A 21882-nucleotide genomic window follows, 5' to 3' on the forward strand; every position below is an offset into this window, starting at 1 on the left:
TGCTTGTCGAGCTGCCGTTGTTGGCTTTTATTTCTTCTTTTTCCCTTTTGGGCTTGTTGTGCCGTTCACCCCGGCAGTTACTCTGTGATCGTGTGTCTGGTGTTTTATAATATAAAGCGGGGGAAACCCTTTTTCGGTAAGCTGATGACTTGCTCTACACATGCATGCATTCATCCCGGGGAAACAGCCTGCTTGCGCTGGCGCACTGCCCTTAATATATCCCTGCATGCATACATTGCCATTAATATACGCATGCGACCTGAGCAAAATAGCGTCGATGCATTGCCATCGGTTTCATCAAGTTCTGTTCCCTACCGTGCTGACCAACGCGGACGTATGTTTTTACCGAAAAAGGCTTTCGCCCCGCTTTATATATAAAGTAAAGATTATCAACATAACGGTACAAACGCACATCACCACATACGCACACACCCAAGGTAAGATACATAGGCAATGAGCACAACAACAACACCCCTATCTACAAAGAGATGAAGTCGCATACAACGAACCGTGGACTCCAAGGCGGCGCCTTCAGGAAGGATACGACACCGGAGCACCGCCGCCGCCTGACCAGAGGGTCAGAGTTTCCCCTGGAGCAACACAACGGGCAATGAGAGCCGCGACGACGCCTTCAAGAAGGGAACAAGCTTTGCCGTCGCCGGTCCGTCCGAAGATAGAACATGTTTTCACCCCGGCCAACACTCACCGCCACCGAACGCCACGCCCCGGCCACCACGCGGCCCACACGGCCATGGCAGCCGGGCAGCACCAAGCCACGGGCTCTGCCCATGAGCACCATGCTACCACCACCAGGGCCGCCGCCCCAGCATCCAAGACCAAGACACCACCTCACCCGAGACCCCTCGCTACCCAACCAAAGAGACGAGCGGAAAGGCCCGGCCTTTCGCACCCCTGAGCGGCCCCAACGTCAAGACCCAATAGGCCGGCCACAACAGGCCACCATCGCCCCGTCCTGCAGCACCGGGCGCGAGACGAGCTCGATCTTGCCGCCGGGCGCGAGACGAGCTCGGTCCTGCTGCCGGGCGCGAGATGAGCTCGGTCCCGCGGCACCGGGCGCTAGACGAGCGATGGCCGATAGCTGGGAGCGGGCAAGCCCTTCGATGCAAGCAGAGCCCGGACAACGAGGAGGTGAAGCAAAGGTCGAAACGACCTGACCGCAGACGAGCCAACGCCGGATAAGCCGGCTGCCACCGCGGCCAGAGCCGCCGACCACCATGTAGCCGCCGCGCCACCGGGAGGCCACCACCCCCGGACCTCCCCGCGCCGCCACCCACTGCCGGAGCAACATCCACGCCCGGCCGCTGCCCCAACCCGCGCCACCAGCCAGAAATGTCATGTCAGATCCGGCCGGGACGCCCCCACCTCCACCAGCTCCAGCCCACCTCCGGCCCCGACCGAGAGGAGAGGGAGGCCGAGCCAGAGCACGTAGAGAAGGGATCCACCAGATCCTCCTGCAGCAGCCCGTGGCCAGATCCGAACCACCGCCGCCACCACGGGCACGCAGCCGCCGCCGTCGCCCACCACGCCGCCGCTCGCACGCCGCCGTCCGGAGCCACCGCCGCTGCGGACGTATGTTCAGCCGTTGCACATGAAAACCAAGCCTTGGCTGCCATGGCTCATGGGGCATGTTATAGAAGTAGCCGTAGGTGTGAAGGAGATGGAAGTCTACGATCTGGTGCGTAGGTAAGGCTTTGAACAAATTGCAGTCTGGTACTAATAATGGTTGCTTGATACTGTCAGTGTTCGGTGGCATAACCACGACGGCAGGGGCTTGCTGCATGAATTAAAGGTCTGGGTATCCGTCACCGGCCGGTGAGGATCGGACGTAGATACATGGCCACGGCGGCCACCGTACGTTGAGGTGCACCTCAGGCTATGAGAGAAAAAGCATCGTGTCCTCGTGCATTCCTGATCTTAGTTTTTGAAACGGAGGCAAAAAATTTGCCTCGTATATTAAATAAGAAGAGAAGAGTTTGTTACAACACACATCCAGATTATGACATGACAATTACTCTCGCAATAAGTAAGACCCTAACTTCTTTGTCTCAGCGGTGATCCAAAGGTTTGCCTCGTCGACGATGATGTTGAGCAAAGTTGGCGGAGGAGTGCACTTATGGCGGAAAACTCTTGTGGTTCTATCATTCCAAATGACCCACGACACAAGCATGGTGATCGAGGCCTTTGCTTTTCAGTCGGTGGTGCCCACGGCGCTCGTGCTCACCCACCACGCCTGGACTGAGTCGAACAAGCCCCATGTGGGAGTGGACATTTCTCATTCCCGGTCTTAGTAATGTGTTGGTGCTTAAAGAAAAAAATCTTATAACTACAAAACAGTAGGCTAGCTTCAGCAAAACTGAAACAGGTTAGTCCGTAGTTCAAAATTGAAGTTTGCATACTGAAAGATATGTTCAATGGTTCAATTTTGAAATTCTAATTATCTAACATGTGATTCATGGTTTTGAAACAAACCGCACATACTCTGTACATACCGTCCTTGTCTTGTTTAGCATGATAACATATTCAGAATCAAGCATGCTATCTATATGTGTTTTCTCTCTTATATTAAAAGCACGTACAAACATCAATCTCAGTATCCCATACGAAGTTTGTGACATACAGCCAATTATAAATTAAATGTGTTCCATATGGTAGCGGCAACAAAAAATATATTACATCACTATGATGTCAGCAATAATTTAAATCGGACACCAACTTAAGATTAACATTTAAAAAAATTAGGCATGAATAGGAGTACATAATTTCTTTCAAATAAGAGAATCCAAATCACAGCTTCTTTTGTGTTAAATTTTAGGTTAAAGAATGCGTATAGTAAATACATAATTTTAGGTTAAAGAACTACAGTGGTTTTCAGGAAGTGTTACCATGAGGAGAGCAGCTGGTGACTCTGTCTGAGATGAGCAGCAGGAACATGCCATGGCAATCCAGGTGGAAACAGAGGAAAGGAACGAGCAGCAGAAACCATCCTCAACCAGTGGAATTGTGGACTCCCTCTATGTTTCTGCTAGTTGTAATAAACAAGAGTTGTGTTGTCATGGTAATATGGTATTGATCCATGTGTTACTCAAATGGCGTTAGACATTCTGACAAACACTCGTGCAAGCAAAAATACTTCAGAAATCAGGTGGAAGAACAGAGGGAGAGTTGTAGCAGCCGATTGATTGATTGACTGAGCCCTGGCTATTTTCCAATAATGCCTGGTCGTTCCTTTTGAATTTTTGTTTCGAAATTCTTTCATGGAATTAGTTAATTTTCCTTGTGAAATATCCGAGCGGTCCAGACGAGAGGGAGCCACACAAATAATTCTGACTTCTATGGCCACACTGTTTGTTCTTTGTACATGACAATAATAAACGGATATTTTGTCAGCAACAAATAGAAAGGAAGAAACAGAGCAGGGAATACAACAAACAAAGGAAGTATATACTGATAATTGCAGCCTTCACAAAACAGACTGGTTGGTTGTCCAGTCTATGGTGTTTTCGAAGATTTTGATCGTCGTTTACAGCATTACCCCGTCGCCTCCGTTACATTGAAGCCCCCAAGATCATTTGCACTTATCTAGCCGTCCCAGTGCACCAAAGTTGAGTTATGCCAACATGGTGGTCGAAGCGTGGTAACTTGAGCTGGGTATGTGGCATTCGAGGTGAAGAATCAAAGAAAGCGTGGTGGAGACTGGAGAGCATTTTCAGAGGCTGAAGAATCAATATTAATTGTTCACGCCACAGTCGGGGCAATACACATAAGACATTTTCAGAGGCTGAAATTTTGCAACACAGATACATATATACCAATTAAAAGACACAACGTTATTTATGAATTGGATCGGTCTAGATTTTAGGAATATTCACAATTAAAAAAAATGTTTATGCTGTTTAAAAATGATCATAAACTAGAAAAATGTCCATGCACTTCAAAAATATTTGTATGTCATAAAAGAGTAAAAAAGAAGAAGTACTAGAACATAAATGAAAAAGGAAGAAGGCGGGTAATAATAAAAACAGAAACAGAAAAACCGGAACTGAACAAAATAGGACAGCAGCTACGCTAATTGGGCTGGCTCATTACACACGTTTTGGACGGTATTAGCCACCAACAACTTCGGACAAGTTGGGCGTACCTTATCGGCCCAGTTGTGTGGTGGCGGCGCCCTTTTCAAATGCACAAGGTCCGGACGTCAGCCGCAAACTCAGTCGGGCTCCGTCACCTAAAAAAAAACCTAAAAAAAAACTAGGTCGGGCTCCGACGCATCGATCGACGAGCTCCGCCGCTTTCGCCCACGAACAAACACGACAACAATGTGGGAATTCTAATCCGAGCCACATGTACCGCGTCCATGCTCGGAGGTAAGCCGGCCCATGTCGCCGCCGGTCTCGGCATGAGGTCTGCACCAGCTCTTGATCTTGTCGCTCCGGCAGCTGCCCTTCCTTCAAACTCACTAGTAATCTAGTGGATTTATCATTCCCATGTTCATACTGCAGCTGCCCTGCCGCTGGAAATTCGCACGTTTGCGTGCATTGATGAAGTGCACCTGTCGCCGATGATTTTCTACACAAGTCTGAACTGAAACCTTCATGCCACTTGGCTGATGATAGCATGAATTTAGAGTGGCATGGTTATAAGACATGGCCTGTACAAAGGGCGATTCCAAATTCTAAACCATCAAATCTCTGCATAGGAGCGGTTCTGGAAAATTCTTGAGCATATTGCTTGTTGCTCCCTTATGTCCACGCTGTTGAAAGCACTAATTATACGTGCGATTTGCATACTGAGGACAAAGCCACCAAGATCTTAGTCTGTATCTTTGTCAGTCTGCTGACTGCTCAGATTAGCCTGTAGGCGTCCGGCAGTCTATGAAACTGGAGACAGTGTGCAAACATGGTCACTGACCATGGATGGAAAATACTACTGCTCATTCCAAAAAAACTGTGGATGTCGGATACCCTTGCGAGGCCTTTCTGCTGGCAAACTGTAATTTGCAAAGCGAAACAGATGAAAATCCCATAGTTAATACCATATATAGAAGGGCAGCAGGCGTATTGTTTCATCAACTCAAATTTGGTGGGAAATGGATAACCACAGATGAAATCATCATTCTTTGTTTACTCTAGAAAAACAGAGTACACACCAGAAAACAGAGCAAGTCTCTATTCAACATTACAGGTCTTCTCGTCAGCTTGATCATCCTGCCCATTCCACGGTGTTCTCCGAGAACCGGTTTTTCATCTGGGGAAACAATTGCAACTTTAAACTCCTTTTGATATCTCAAAATGGCGTTGCAGCTTGCTACTCGCCTCTGTTACATAGAAGCCCCAAGAACAATGCGTTCCACTTCCATTCGCAGTGGAGAAATGGCAAGATCCCTCTCAGCTTCACCTTGCACCATATTAGAGGCCGGCAGCTAGCAGAGATGTTGGAGAACTGAACGTGATGGCCAATTCATGGCCAGTTGCAGCATAACAGCATGTATATGCAGCTGCAAGCATTGGTAGCAGCTTCTTGTGGCGTGTATAGTCCACAGCATTTTCGACGTCTTGTCCCCGGCTGAAATGCATTTACAGAGGATGTAGTTTTGTTTCTTGGCAAACGTGTATTATTTGTTCCCAACTTCAAAACTACATGACAAATTGCAAGTATATGACGAAAATGTAACATGATTATTACGAATAAATAACATGATTACAAATTGTATTATTTGTTCCTTCGATCCAGGACGAGAGGGCAGGGGTGCCCTCTTCGGAGGCAGCGGCGGAAGGTAGGACAACAAGGTTGGCCCTTTGGAGTTGATGGAGGGTGGCCTCCCTCCGGTGGCGAATTGCTCCCTTGTCGCGGTTGCGTCGATGGCATGATCGGAGGCCGTCGCTTGTTGTTCTGTAGTGTTTGTATCCTTGTCGATTTTGTTTTCTCTTCTTTTCCTTCTTTGTTGTGGTGATGGCTGTAATGTGTGGTTGGTGCTTTATATATAAAGCGGGGCGAAAGCCTTTTTCGGTATAATAAATAACTGACCAGTCGAGGCACCATGAACTAGCTCTCTCGCCTGGCTCAGAAATGGAATACCAGGCTTCAGATTCACCCGAGATCTTTCCTTGCGGGCAGAAAAGATGTAAGGATGTTCGTTCGCTCCAGGTTGAGGAGCTCCCTGCAACAAAGTGGATTATAAGAAATAAATGATGTAACAGAAAATCAAGGCAGAAGACCACGACAAATTTTACAGTATAAGCTAGTCCTTACATGTCCAGCAGATAAGTGGAAATGGATGGCCGTATCATCATCAGCAACAAGTGCAAACGAGCAACACCTCCTATATAAAGAGAATAATGTCGTCAGAATCCCAAACTGAATCAACTAATCAAAGCATTCAACCATGGTGTTCCAGTTAAGGTGCCTGGTGACCTGAGCGTAAGGAAGTACAGATCAGCATGTAGCGGGGGTCGATCGAGATGAGCGAAGAACCGAACAATGGAACGGAGAAGAGATCGATCATCAACTACAGCTAGACACTGGTCTTCCGTGCGGATCATCTTTGCTGTTATTGTAGGCAAGAAAGCAGAAGAGAAGAGAAATGGATTGTAAGAGTATATCAGTTGAGAAGAGGATCCATCTTGCATTTGTAGGCAGTGGGCTGATTGGGGAATGCAGGTTGCGTCTCTTCATGATTCATGAGTTGATAATGCCATCTTCCAGACCAAGTTGAGAAAGAGGCGCATATAAACAGAGCCGAAGTGGTGATGGCGAGATTCCACGAGAGCCGAAGTGGTGCATCAAGTTCCTGTCAAAAATACTTGATAAGCCAAAAAAAATTTACTATTTACCGGCAGTGTGGATTAAAAGAAACAAGAGGGATGTTCGATCTGTACCGGGAGCTGTAGGGGCGGCTTCAATGGAGCTGAACAAAGAAATGAGCAGCATCAGGGCATCGACCGGTAATCAAGCATCGTCGTCCTTGTCAACAGAATTGCAGGTGCAGAAATCATCTTTGACTTCTTGTCTGTCACAACAACAGAAGGGCATGAGTATGAGCATGTTCAGTTGTGTTAAGTCTATACAGGATATCGTCAGTTCAGTTTATATATATATATATTTTTTGGCGGGGTGAGTTCAGTTTATAATTAGCTAGTGCTACTGAACGAAACAACAATTAATCTGATCTGTTGCTCCACCTAAGGGTACATGTAAATGTATGTGTTCACAAGATATAATACATTGTCAGCAACATGTAACAACGCAACATGATGAACTCTCTCCTGGGCTGGCTCAGCAAGGCACCTCACAGATTACAGTACAAAAAGAATTACTTGTAAGAATCTATTTTTGGGGGTGCAAATAAATGGAGGCAACACAACATGTAAGAAACTGTATTTTTGGTGGTGCAAATAATGTCTAATGGAGTAGTGGTTACAGCTCATTTTATCAGAAAATCTATTATGTGTTCAAGCCAAAAACAACATGAGAAATCACGGTGAACAATGTAACATGATACTGCCTAAAAAAATAGAGAAGGAGATGTTGCTTGCTTAACTGACCGTCTATTACGCTTTGTAGGCGGACTGTTGAGTGTTGAGCATGTGAACTCCCTCCTGGATCAGAGAGAAATCCCATGGCTTCCAACTTCTCTTGACATTATTCAGTACCCCTTGACAACACAGGATGGCTGAGGAGCTCCCTGCTCACTTCTCATCTAGCAGAGCTGCTCTGGTTCCTCCTAGATATCAAGATCTCTGTTATTTTTTACTCTGAAGAATGAACACTGAAAGATTTGTTTATCTATCTTTTTACAAACGAACAAACCAACAATATGATCTTCATCTCAGCTACAAAGTGGCTTAGCTTTCAAAAGAAAAAAAATCCATGTAGAGACGACGGACATAAATAGCAGCCACCTGCAGGCTGCAGTCAGGCAACTATAACATATATAAGCTTCATATATGTCCTCCAGATAAATAGCAATGAAAGTAACGACATTGCATTGAAGCAGAGTTTATGACAACCAAGTATGCATCTAAATGATAATTGTGTGGCCATAAAAGTTAATGAAGATGTTGGCAACTATTTTCAGACAAGGAAGGGGCTTCGTCAAGGCGACCCCGCATCTCCTATTCTGTTTAACATTGTGGCCGACATGCTAGCTACCCTAGTGGAGCGGGCCAAGCTGGATGGTCAAATTAGCGGGGTCATTCCACACTTGGTAGAAGATGGTCTATCCATTCTACAATATGCGGATGACACGATTCTATTTATGGATCATGATCTAGATAAAGCAAGAAATCTCAAGCTGCTCTTATGTGCCTTTGAGGAACTTTCTGATCTCAAAATTAATTTTCACAAGAATGAACTTTTTTGCTTTGGAGATGCTGCAGAATCTGCACCCGAGTATGCCGAGATTTTTGGATGCCAGCTCGGGCAGTTTTCGATTAGGTATCTGGGTATCCCCATACACTATCGGCGTTTAACTATCGCTGAGTGGAAGCATGTGGAAGAGAGACTTGAGAAACGTTTAGCCAGTTGGAAGGCCAAGCTCTTGTCTTATGGGGGGCGATTGATCTTGATAGATTCCGTCCTAAGCAACATGGTTTTATACATGTTGTCATTCTTCCACCTGCCGAAAGGGGTTCTACAGCGTCTAGATTACTTTAGATCCAGATTTTTTTGGCAGTGTGATAACGAAACCAAGAAATATAGACTGGCTAGGTGGAGCGTATTATGCAGACCTAAAAGCCAAGGGGGCCTGGGAATCCAAGACCTTGAGATTAAAAATATCGCTCTTCTCAGCAAGTGGGTCTATAAACTACTCGCTGAGAATGGAGTATGGCAAGAAATCATTCGCAACAAGTATGTGGGATCCAATGCCATTTCTCAAATTCATTGGAAACCTGGGGATTCACATTTTTGGAGTGGTGTCATGAAGGCCAAGGAATTCTTCTTCCAATTTGGGACCTTCTTGGTTAGGGACGGTGCTCAGGTTCGTTTCTGGGAAGATACCTGGCTAGGGAACACTCCACTAATGGTGCAATATCCGAGCTTGTACCGGATCATCAGACATAAATTTGTCATGATCAAACAAGTCTTAGGACAGAAAAACCCTGATATTTCTTTCCGTAGGGATCTTTTGGGCACTCGTCTGACAGCATGGAATGAATTACTCACTTTCCTGGAGGACATTCAACTATTAGATGAGCCGGACACTTTTCGATGAAATTTGCATCAGAATGGCAAATTTTTGGTCAAATCCATGTATGATGCAATGGTTCATTCTGATGTTCCAGTAGATAACAGAAAATTGTGGAAGCTAATAATTCCCCTAAGAGTGAAGATTTTCCTCTGGTTTCTTAACAAAGGAGTCATCCTAACTAGAGATAATCTGGCACGACGAAACTGGCATGGTTCCAAGACATGTGTCTTTTGCCAACATGACGAGTCTATCAAACACCTATTTTTTGAGTGCAAGTTCGCTCGGGCAGTTTGGGCTACACTAGTGCAGAACCGGGCTTTAGTCCCGGTTCGTAAAGGCCTTTAGTGCCGGTTCCATAACCGGCATTAAAGGGTGGGCACTAAAGGCCCCCCACCCACTTTAGTACCGGTTCGGCACGAACCGGCGCTAAAGTGCCACCACGTGGCACGAGCCAGGCCACGGATGCGGCAGATCATTAGTACCGATTGGTAACACCAACCGGTACTAAATGTTTGTGGGTTTTGGTTTTATTTTTTATTTTTCCTTTAAATTTGTGTTATCAATTTAATTTAGGATTGTTTTACGTTATAATGAGTTGTTATACTTGATATGGATATGGATATGGCATATATATATATACTTGATCACTTAGCTAGGATCCATCCAGTTCAAACTAATTTGCGGTTTCTTTCATAAATGATATATATAATAACTCATCATCACATATTAATATATAAATAAACTCTTGCATCATATCATCACCAACAACAGTATATACATATATATATATATATATCTAACTAAAAATCATCATAGTCGTCATTACCACTATTTAATCATCATAGTCATTACCGTTATCTAATCACCACCAACACTAGCTTAAAGAAGAAACATTCACTTGTAACAGAAGCAAAGATATCATCGAGTTCAACATGGTCATGATATTATAAAGGTTCACAAGCAAATCACTATTTTTGATTAATTAAGTTCAAGACGAGAATACAGACATGAGAGGACAAGTACTAAGGGCATGAACTAGCTAAATCACTCCTGCTGCTCCCTCTCAGGTAAAAATAGCATAGAACATGTATAGCTCTCCTGATTCATCATATTGGAGCATGCAGATGAATCTGTCTCCTAATCGTGGGTTGCGCTTCTCCTTGCTGCCCCCTAGTACTTCTCTGCGATCGTTAACAATTTTGCTCCAATCTTTCACTATTAAGCATTCATCGCTTTCAAAAATCCTGAATGCACTCATGTGCAATGTAGGATATCTTGGTCGTAAGCTAACCATTGACATGCGACCTTTTGTCTCGATCCACTAAGGCACAACTGTCATCGGGAGTCCATGTTGAAGAACATCATATAATAATTAATATACTTAGCAATGAAAGTTTAGCTTCAAAAATAATGTATGCAAAAGATGCACTAAGGACAAATAGTAAAAATCGTACAATCCTTCCATTATAGATGTGACCGTAGTTCAATACGATCACTATTGGTCGCACGTTTTGAGTACTAACATTTCTAAGTGCAGGAAGAAAATTTGTCTTGACAGTATGAAGATCCTCAAGCCATGAAACATAATGACTTAGTTCAGCCCCGGGACAATAGTAGATCCTGTCTACCAAGCATCGGACATGTTTGCTTAAACCGAAATAAGCTGACAATAGAAATTAGTTGTCAACTATTTTTGAATAAACAATATCAAAGACATAAACATGGTTGAGAAAAACTCACATAATGGTAGAACTGGAGGCATCAGCACATCAATCCAGATGTCTCTATTACCTTCAATATCATTTTCCGGACGAATATCAAAGGTGATAACCATATCAGGCTCAAATGCATAAGCCTTGCATATTGCTTGCCAAGTTTTGCATTCAAAATGGGTGTATGTGTCTGCATTGTATAATTTGACGTTGAAAGTATACCCATGCTCGGTCTTCAAGTAAACTCTCTTTACCTCCATATCATTCATCGCACTGAAACCTATCTTATTCAAGACAAAAATTCGAGCATGGCAGGGGATGCGCTAGTAGAATAGTGAAAATTTAAAATTATAAGTTCAAGCAAATGAAGCATAAGTCATGCTTTATTACAAAAAAATACTTGCCGCTGAGACTTACCGTATCCACTTCGAATGTCTCATCCAGCTTGATGCTGAAGCGCCTATTATCAACAAGGAAATTTCTGTCGCACAGGCCGCGTTGGTCTTCACAGTGTTCGCACATAATGAAATCTTTTTCATCGTCAGACGACATTTCCTATGTTCATATAGGTGAAACATTAAACACTTACTATCTAACATTAATTAATATCTAACTAATTCTAATATTCATCTAACATTTGACATTAATGTCTAACATATATTTCTATCTAATTCATCTAACATTTGACATTAATCTAACATTTATATAAGCCAAAAATATATATAAAAAATTAAAAAAAAGAAAAAAATAAACTAGTTAAGTTCTATATATAGGTGAAACATTACTAGTTCTATTATTTCAACTAATTTAACTAGTTCTATTAATTCAACAAGTTTTATTAATTAATTAAACTAATTAATTCAACTAAGCATTTACTAAACATAAACTAGTTATATTAATTCAACTAGTTCAAATCTCATATACCTAATTCATATTTAACTTTTCTATCTAATTCATATCTAACATTTGACATTCATCTAATTAACAATTTGACATGCATTAATCTAAAAAACAGAAAACAAAAAATAAGTAACAAAATTGTGTGTGTGTGTGTTTGTGTGTGTGTGTGTGTGTATGTACGAGCGGGGGCGGCGGCGTACCGGTGGCTGGCGGCGCGAGACGGCGACGACGGGGATGGCCGGGGCGCCGCGCGCGGCGACGGGGACAGGGACGGCCGGGCGCGCGCGACGATGGGGGCGGGGACGACCGGGGCGCGACGACGGTGACGGGGACGGGGCGCGCGGCGACGAAGACGGAACAGAGGAACTAACTGAATTTTTTCATAAGTGTCGTATATATAGGAGAGGCCTTTAGTACCGGTTGGAGCCACCAACCGGTACTAAAGGCCAACTTTGGCCAGGCCAAGAGGCGGGAAGAGCAGACCTTTAGTACCGGTTGGTGACGTTTAGTACCGGTTGGAGCCACCAACCGGTATTAAAGGTGGTGCGCTGCCTGCACAAAGTTTAGTCCCACCTCACCGGGGGAAGGGCAGCCGCACTGGTTTATAATCCAGCCGCGGCTGCCCTTTCGAACTCCTCTATAAAGCAGGCTTCTGGGCCTAACTACGGCGCGTTGCCCTGTGAGTCTGCTGGGCCTTGTGGGCCTGAAATTGCACGCCCGTGGTCTAGCAAGCCCACACGGCAGCGCCCCAAATTTTCTGATATAGTTTTTTTCTTTTCTGCTTTATTTTTTCTTTTATTTATTTTTGAGTAGTTTTTTTCTTTTCTGCTATATTTATTTTCTTCTATTTATTTCTGAGTAGTTTTTTATATAGTTTTTTTCTTTTCTACTATAGTTTTTTTCTTTTCTGCTATTTTTTCTTTTCTGCTTTATTTATTTTCTTCTATTCATTTATTTTTATATACCATGCCAAGTTGATGGTTAAAACTTGATGGTTCAAAGTCTGGAGTTATAATATGTTTAAAAATATGAAATGCCGGTGTAACAGATGAGTTTTCGTCTGAAACCGGCCCTGATACTTTGAAAGAGATTGTTCAATTTGTACACGAAGTGCATCTAATTTTTGCCATAACAGAAGAAGTCCGGAGTTGTAATAAGTTATTAAAAATAAAAAAAGGTGCAATGCTCGTTAATTAGCTTCAAGCCTTTCGGAATAGTGTAAACTGCACTGCACATAGCTCCGTGCAGTCTACCATATTCCTCAAGGCTTGAAGCTAAGCAACGTGAGCATTGAGCCTCTTCTTCATCGTCTCTGCACTCAGGGCTTATAAACCGCTCCTAGTCACTCTCTCTTCGCGAGGTGGGACTAAAAAACAGCTTACTAAAAAACTGTAGTACTGGTTCATGCCATGAACCGGTACTAAAGGTGCTCGTGGTGCCCCAGCCTTACCTGACACAACCTCATTAGAACCAGTTCGTGGCACGAACCGGTGCTAAAGGTTCGCCACAAATCGGTACTAAAAACCTCCTCCCGCCTAGTAGATGGAACCGGCACTAATGGACACATTAGTGCTGGCTCAAATTCAAACGAATCATTAAATGCATGAAAAATAGCAAATGAAGGCAGAAATGGTTGAAAGTTGATGGCGTCGCTTTGAATGGTGCATACTGAATGCACAAAAAGTCTGGAGTTGTAATAAGTTTTAAAAAAATGAAATGCCTTTGTAACATATGAGTTTAATTTCGTCAGAAACCCGAATATTTCGAAAGAGATTGTCCAATTTGTAAACGAAGTGCATCCAGTTTTTGTCGTAACCCTCTCTACTTTTTTGAACATGCTATGTGGGTGAAATGATGATACCATGCCAAGTTTCAACTTTTTCAGAGTTCATTTGTAGTGCTTTTCAATTTCCAGGTTATTTAGTTCTCAAAACAAATCATTAAATGCATGAAAAATAGCAAATGAAGGCAGAAATGGTTGAAAGTTGATGGCATCGCTTTGAATGGTGCATACTGAACGCAAAAAATATAAGAGAATTTAGATCATGATCATATATTTCTTTACAGTCTGAATTGTCAATATGATCTTATACATCAAAAATACTTTGATCATCAATGATCTTTTTGTGTACAATCTGAATTGTCAATATGAGTCCTCAACGATTTATAAACCGGTGAAGACTCATATTGCGGCCACAAATTCTACACATAGAGTTCATTGAAGACCAAGTGCTTGTACTACTTTGAGAAGTAACATATTCAAGGTGGTAAAAGCCTTGTTAAGGGAGCGAGGTGGGACTAAAAACAGTTTGTCATAACCTCATTAGTACCGGTTCGTGGTACGAACCGGCACTAAATGGTGATGGTGGGGCCATAGCCTGACCGCAGGCTGCCACAGCCTCTTTAGTACCGGTTTGTGGCTTGAACCGGTACTAAAGGTTCGCCACGAACCGGTACTATTGATCGCCGCCACCAACCGGTACTATTGATCACATTAGTGCCGGTTCTGTTACAAACCGGCACTAATGTGCTTCACATTTGACCCTTTTTTTACTAGTGCTATGGTCTAAGTAGCTTTGAATTTATACCCACCACGTAGTGCACGGAATATGTTCGACAACTGATTGTGGGGTATAGATAAATAATTTTCTGCACATATTCTTGTGGGAGCGACGGTCTTATGCTGGGCAATGTGGCTTACCAGGAATGATGTGGTTTTTCACAATAAACGTGTCTCATCTCCTATGCAGGTTATTCATGTTTGTACACGATGGCTCCGTACTTGGTCTATCCTATAGAAGCCGGAAGACAGGGACATTTTTATGATGGCGTCTACACGGCTGGAGCGGACGGACAGGGCGGTTTTCTACCCTCATGGATGGCAGTGTGATTTACGGATAGGATCTACCGCTCCTTAGGTTGGACACGATTTATTGCTTGGCATTGTATCAAATTATTTTATTTTTAGAGTACTCTGGACTTTTTGGCTGTGTGCATCTAGCTATGCAGAGGCCGGGTTTTCCTTCAATATGATTGTATCACCTCGATATATCTATTCAATGAAAAATCCTTTATCGAAAAAAATGATAATTGTATTGAATTTATTTTAAATTCACTAGCATAGACATAATCTCTTGCAGCGTGCGCATGGGAGTCTTCGAGAAGCAGCAAATGGATATGAACAAAGAAGGGAGGAGCATCAACCAACCATTAAGCATCATCGTCGTCAGAATTGCAGGACCAGAAATCGTCTTCCACCAAAGCAGAGCCTTGGACCTCCCTTATGTCAGGGTCTTGGTTGCTACACCACCATCAACAACAACAACAAAGAGACATCATCAGTTCAGTGTTCAGTTGATATACTTGGTAACTCCACTGCGGCTACTGAACGAAAGAGAAATTAGGTAGCTGCCCTGTTGCTACCCGCCGGCTCTACTACCACCTGCAAGGAGCTCACACTCGCTGCTGCAGGTTTGGGATGGAGAGATGGTACCTCGCCCTCTGTTGCTTCTTCCCCTCGTGCTGCAGTAGTGGATCCTTGGACGACCTCACCCAGGTTGTGGTCGCTCCAGTCTATCTCCAGTCTCAGGACAGGACGGTTGGGGCGCGCGTCCAGCTCACCTTGTGAAAATAGGTGATGAAGCGCATGCCTTGGCAGGAGCGCATGTTGCGTGTTATATAGCCACCAGGGGCGGCGCACAAGATACAGGAGGTTAGGGTTTAGGTTAGGTGGAGATTGATCTCTTAAACTAACTACTAGGATCTTATCTCAACACCTAACCTATCCTAACAATATACAACACACACAATACACAACGCAATATACAACATGTTTAACACTCCCCCTCAATCACAACTATCTAAGTTGAGATTGGGCCTAAAGGCTTCCAGCTGCCGCACTGTCAAGGATTTGGTGAAGCCATCTGCCACTTGATCACCAGTAGGCACAAAACGAATGTTTAGAAGTTTGTTGGCAACTCTTTCACGGACAAAGTGATAATCGATCTCAATGTGCTTTGTCCTCGCATGAAAAACAGGATTGGCAGAGAGATAAGTAGCTCCAAGGTTGTCACACCAAAGAGAAGCTGCAGGTGAATGACGAATGCCCAACTCTGTTAGCAAATTCTGCACCCAAATAATTTCAGAGTGGCATTTGCTAGAGCCTTGTACTCAGCTTCTGTGCTTGACCGAGACACAGTAGCTTGCTTACGTGCACTCCAAGAAATCAGATTACCTCCAAAGAATACCGCAAAACCTCCAGTGGATCGCCGATCATCAGGACAACCCGCCCAGTCTGCATCTGAGAAAGCACTGAGCAATGTAGAGTCTGACTTAACAAGTTTAAGACCATGACTCTTGGTTGCTTGGAGATAACGGAGTATCCTTTTAACTGCTGTCCAATGAGTACTAGTAGGTGCATGCAAAAACTGACAAACCTTGTTGACTGAAAAGCATATATCTGGCCTGGTTAATGTCAAATACTGCAAAGCTCCTGCAACACTCCTATACCTGGTGGAATCTTCAGCTCCAAGCACCTCTCCATCATGAAGAGACAACTTTTCTGACGTAGACAACGGAGTGGGAGAGGGTTTACAGTCTTTCATGCCCACTCGCTCAAGGATATCTCGCACATATTTTTCCTGAGATAAAAGAATATCACGGTCCACATGTTTTACCTCAATGCCAAGGAAAAAATGAAGAGTGCCCAAATCCTTGAGCGCAAAATCTATGCGAAGATCCTGAAGAAGGGCTTCAACTGCTCGAGAGGAAGAACTGGTGACGATAATATCATCGACATAAATAAGCATAAAGATAGTTTCTCCATGCCGATGATAGAAAAACAGCGAGGTATCTCCTTTGGAAGCAGCAAAGCCAAGAGATTGTAACTTGGAGTACAAACGATAATACCACGCTCTGGGAGCTTGTTTTAAACCATAGATCGCTTTGTCAAGCTTGCAAACGTGTCGTGGCAAAGCTGAGATTTCATACCCAGGAGGCTGCCTCATAAACACCTCTTCTTCCAGAACACCATGCAAGAACGCGTTCTTTACGTCTAGTTGTCGGATGCACCAATTTTTGGATATTGCAACGGAAAGAACCAAGCGGATAGTTGCAGCTTTTACCACAGGACTAAATGTATCCTCATAATCAATTCCATACCTTTGCTTAAAACCTTTGGCCACAAGACATGCCTTGTACTTGTCAATCGTGCCATCAGACTTGCGTTTCACCTTGTACACCCATTTGCAGTCTATCACGTTTCTCCCTCTGACCGGTGGAACCAAGTGCCATGTCTTGTTTGCTACTAGGGTTGAAAATTCTTCATCCATGGCCTGCTTCCACTTAGGATCACCAAGGGCATCATACAAACTCTTCGGTTCACCTGTGGCACAAAAAGAACCCCATCGAACACAACCATCTTTATATACCTTGGGTTTCGCAATGCCACTTTGGGACCGAGTGTACCGAGCAGGAGGAGGTGGAGCTGGTCGAGCATGCTGTAGCTGGAGGCGATCTTGCGTAGCTGAAACAGCAGAGTCGGACGCAGATGACACAGGTGCAGAAAATCCCGAATCCTCTGCCTGCAGGGAGCCAGAGGGATCCGGTGCGGCAGCCGATGCCGAACTGCCACCTGGCAGGTCCGAATTGGAGGGGAGCCGCACCGCGCCAGGTTCGAGACACCCCGCCTCGTGGGGCGCATGGGGCCCGCTCCTGGTCGGCCCGCAAGGGGACCGCGACGTAGTGGGACGCGCAGCTGGCCCACGCGGTGGCTCGGGGCGCCCACCTGGCCCCCCGCCCGCAGACGCGGAACCCGGCGTGGAATCTCCTGGCCCACGCGGCGAATCGGGGCGCCCGCCTGGCCTCCCACCCGTGGACGCAGATCCCGGCGCGGATGCGCCTGGCCCACGCGGCGAATCGGGGCGCCCGCCTGGCCTCCCGCCCGTGGACGCAGATCCCAGCGCAGATTCGCCTAGCGCCGCGCCAGGTGCTGATCCCGCGGTTGATCCGCCTGCAGCCGCCGATCCCGAGACCACCTGAGGATCTTCTGTGGCTGCATGCATGTTATCAGTTTCTTGCATAAAATCATAGGAATTTTCACCAAAATCCTCAAGGTTCGGCTGCCCTGTTTCCTGCACACTTTCAGCTGGGTCATTAGTATGAGACAAGGACATATCACTAGTAGAAAACGGAGCTTTAAAACCGGTTCGTAAGGGCCTTTAGTGCCGGTTGCATAACCGGCACTAAAGGGTGGGCACTAAAGGCCCCCCCTTTAGTACCGGTTCGGCACGAACCGGCGCTAAAGTGCCACCACGTGGCGTGAGCTCGCGCCCTGGTATGGGGGACCTTTAGTACCGGTTGGTGTTACCAACCGGTACTAAAGGTTTTTTTTGTTTTGATTTTTTTTTAATTTTTTTGAATTTTTTTTCGATTTTTAATTTTCCTGAATTATTTGATGATTTAGTCTCTAATCACCTCTCTTAACTGCTCAAGTGTGGACCACTCATTCCAAATCATCTAACTTCCTGACCGGTCACCCATCCCTCTCACTACTCCAGCCCGAGCACGCTTAACTTTCAGGTTCTATTCTCCTTCGTTTCCGAGTCTGCACTTGTTGTTTTCCTGACAATAGTAAGATGTCAATCCTATTAACCCTCAGGAGTTTAGCTTGAGCATGAAGTCACACATTTCACCGTTTGAGTTTGAAACTATTATTCTAAAAAACAGTAATTATTTAGTAACGCTAATATTTCTTGAATAAGTTTGACCATAGTTTGACCACAATTTGACCAGATTTGACAAAAATTCAAAAAATTGAAATAATTATTTAGTAACACTAATATTCTTGAATAATTATATAGTTACATTAATACTTCTTGAATAAGTAGTTTGACCAAATTTAACCTATTTTTTTAAAAAAACTGAAATTTGACCATAATCTTTTTTTCCTTTTGGAATTTGAGGATTCTAAAAAATTCCAAACAGGCCGTAGGCCATCTCCATCGGATGAGGATTTTTGTGCTGAATTTTTTGATATATTATACGTTTTTTTCCGACATCGTATGCAAAAGTTATAGCTGTTTTACATTTTCCTTACACTTTTTGCAAAACATGTCCAAATTTAAGTTTTCAAATTTTCCTAACTAGTAGATGTAGTAATATAACTACCTCTCGAAGGATTTTATTTTTTGAAGTTTTTATCATTTTCTTTTGATTTTTTCAAAACTGAAATTGCGATACACGGGGGGGGGGGGGGGGGGTGGGGGGGGGGGTGGCGGGGTAGAGTCTGAAAATTCGCCCCTTTAGTGTGGTTTCGTGGCACGAACCCACACTAAAGGCTTGTCCCCTTTAGTGTGGGTTCGTGGCACGAACCGGTACTATAGGTTAGACCTTTAGTACCGGTTGGTAACACAAACCGGTACTAAAGGGGCTCGTGGGGACCCGGCCTAACGCCAGCCTGACTACCCCTTTAGTACCGGTTCGTGGCACGAACCGGTACTAAAGGCTCAACACGAACCGGTACTATTGATCGCCACCACGAACCGGCACTATTGATCACATTAGTGCCCGTTTTTTTACAAGCCGGCACTAATGTGCTTCACATTTGACCCTTTTTCTACTAGTGTATTGTCACCAGCAAGATCCGCTCCCCCTTGAGCAAAATGAAGAGATGGTAGGAGATGAGAGGGGAGAAGAAGTAATTCTTGTCGAAGTTGTGCACCAGCATTAGAGTGAAGACTGGCGAAGGGAAAAACTTGCTCATCAAAGATAACATCACGTGAAACATAGACACGACCAGAGGAGATATCGAGACACTTATAGCCCTTATGAAGAGTGTTGTATCCGAGGAAAGCACATTGCTTGGACCGAAATTCAAGCTTATGCTTGTTGAAAGGAAGCAAGTTGGGCTAGACGGCACACCCAAAAATGCGGAGAAAAGAGTAGTTGGGCTTAGTGCCGAAGAGGCGTTCGAGAGGGGTTTGGTTTTTGATAACTCTACTAGGGATGCGGTTTATAAGATAAACGGCAGTAAGGAACGCTTCGTCCCAAAACTTGAGTGGCATAAAAGCGTGAGCAAGTAAAGAGAGACCAACTTCTACGACGTGCCTGTGTTTCCGTTCTGCGGAGCCGTTCTGTTGATGAGCATGTGCACAAGAAACGTGATGCGTGATGCCAATGCGTTCAAAAAAGGAATTCAACCGTTGGTACTCCCCACCCCAATCGGTTTGCATGGCAATGATCTTACGATCAAAGAGACGTTCAACATGAGCTTGAAAGAGACGAAACATTTCAAAGACATCAGATTTATTTTTGAGCAGATATATCCAACTAAACTTGCTAAAATCATCAATAAAACTGACATACTATTTCTGTCTTCCTACAGAGATGGGTCCAGGACCCCAAACATCTGAAAAAATAAGCTCTAAAGGAGCTGTGGACTCACTAGTTGAACGAGAATAAGGCAACTGATGGCTCTTGGCCATTTGACACGCATCACACACTAGAAGGTGATCTTGTTTATTCGAAACAGGAAGATTGAAGTCGTGAAGGATCTTTTGAACGACCGGAAGAGCTGGGTGCCCTAGGCGCTTGTGCCACCGAGATGTGGAGGGTTTGATGGCAGCAAGAGCTTGGCGTTGAGGGGCACTTTGCCGTCCGGTCACGGGGAACAAGGCCCGTCTACTCTTGTTTTGAAGGATGGTTCTCCGGGTAGCCTGATCCTTGACAAGAAAGAAGTCAGGGTGAAGTTCAATGAAAGCATCATTATCTCACATAAGATTATAAGTTGAAAGAAGGCTCTGGTCGGCACTAGGAGCATGGAGGATGTTGTTTAAGTGGAGGGAACCAGAGGGAGTAGATAATACTGAATGGCCAATATGTGCAATGTCCATACCTTGCCCACTTGCTGTGTGGATCTGGTCGGTGCCGGTGTAGCGGTCTCGAACGGCCAGCTTCTCCAATTCCCCCGTGACATGGTCAGTGGCGCCAGTGTCGAGGTACCAGTTGGTATCTACGCCATAGGAGTGAGCAGAGTTGGCCGAGCGAGAGTTACCACTGCCGCCGCCGCGCCCACCGCCGCCGCGTTCGCCGCCACCACCGCCACCTACGGGGTTGCGTACGTTGTTGTTGTAGCTTTTGTCGTAGCGTTTCTTGCAGCGCCACGCAGCGTGGCCGTCCTCCTTGCAGATTTGGCAGCGCTCGCGGTCACCGCGCTCACCGCGGTCACCACCTTGCTGGCGTGGCGCACCGCCGCCCGAGTTGTCGTTGTAGTTGCCCCCGTTGTAGCCGCCGCGTCCACCACCCTGACCGCCGCGTCCGCCGCCGTAGCCACCTCGACCACCCTTGGCGGCGAGGTTGACGGAGTGATGGGCGGTGTAGGCGGCGTGCTGGGCGACGATCTGAGACTCAGCGGCGAGCAGGAGCGAAAAGAGCTCGCTGACGCCGATCGGTTGATCGGTGATGGCGCGCGTGGAGATGGCGGTGACAAACCCGTTGTAATCGGGCTCGTGCATGAGGCCCTCCAAGATGTGCGAGACGACGTCGTCTTCATCGAGCGGTTTCCCAGCAGCGGCGAGCTCATCTGCAAGCCCTTTCATCTTGGTGAAGTAGGCGGCGGCAGAGAGATCGCCCTTGCGTGCGTTCCCGATCGCCGAGCGAAGCTGGATCTGGCGTGCCTGCGACTGCGCAGAGAAGCTTTCCACCAGAGCTTTCCAAACTATCGCGGCGGTGGTGTGGTTCGAGACCTGCAGCAGAACGTCTCGGGACAAGGAGGCGAGCAAAAAGGTGAGAACCTGTTGGTCTTGAGTGACCCAGATCGCATGTTCTGGGTTAGGCAGCTCGGTGATCTCCTTCTTCCCAGCGGTTTCCTTCTCAGAGACGATGACAGCAGCGGGCTCCTTGATCGAGCCGTCAAGGTAGCCCATCATCGCAGCGGCCCTGACATGCGGGAGTACCTGAGCCTTCCACACGAGGAAGTTGTCGCGGGTGAGCTTCTCCGTGATGGTGTGGCCGAGGGCGGCGAGGGAGGGCATAGCCATGGCGTGAGAGGAGGAGGACGACGAC

The 21882-nt window shown here is 45.5% G+C and overlaps 1 pseudogene; it reads right to left on the reverse strand.

Moving 5' to 3' along the window:
* Nucleotides 1-1353: 1353 nt before the first annotated feature.
* The window catches only part of LOC123152835 (disease resistance protein RPM1-like), a 71091-nt pseudogene continuing 50562 nt past the window's right edge, over nucleotides 1354-21882 (reverse strand).

The sequence above is a fragment of the Triticum aestivum genome, chromosome 7A, assembly GCF_018294505.1.
Source record: "Triticum aestivum cultivar Chinese Spring chromosome 7A, IWGSC CS RefSeq v2.1, whole genome shotgun sequence".
NCBI lineage: Eukaryota > Viridiplantae > Streptophyta > Magnoliopsida > Poales > Poaceae > Triticum > Triticum aestivum.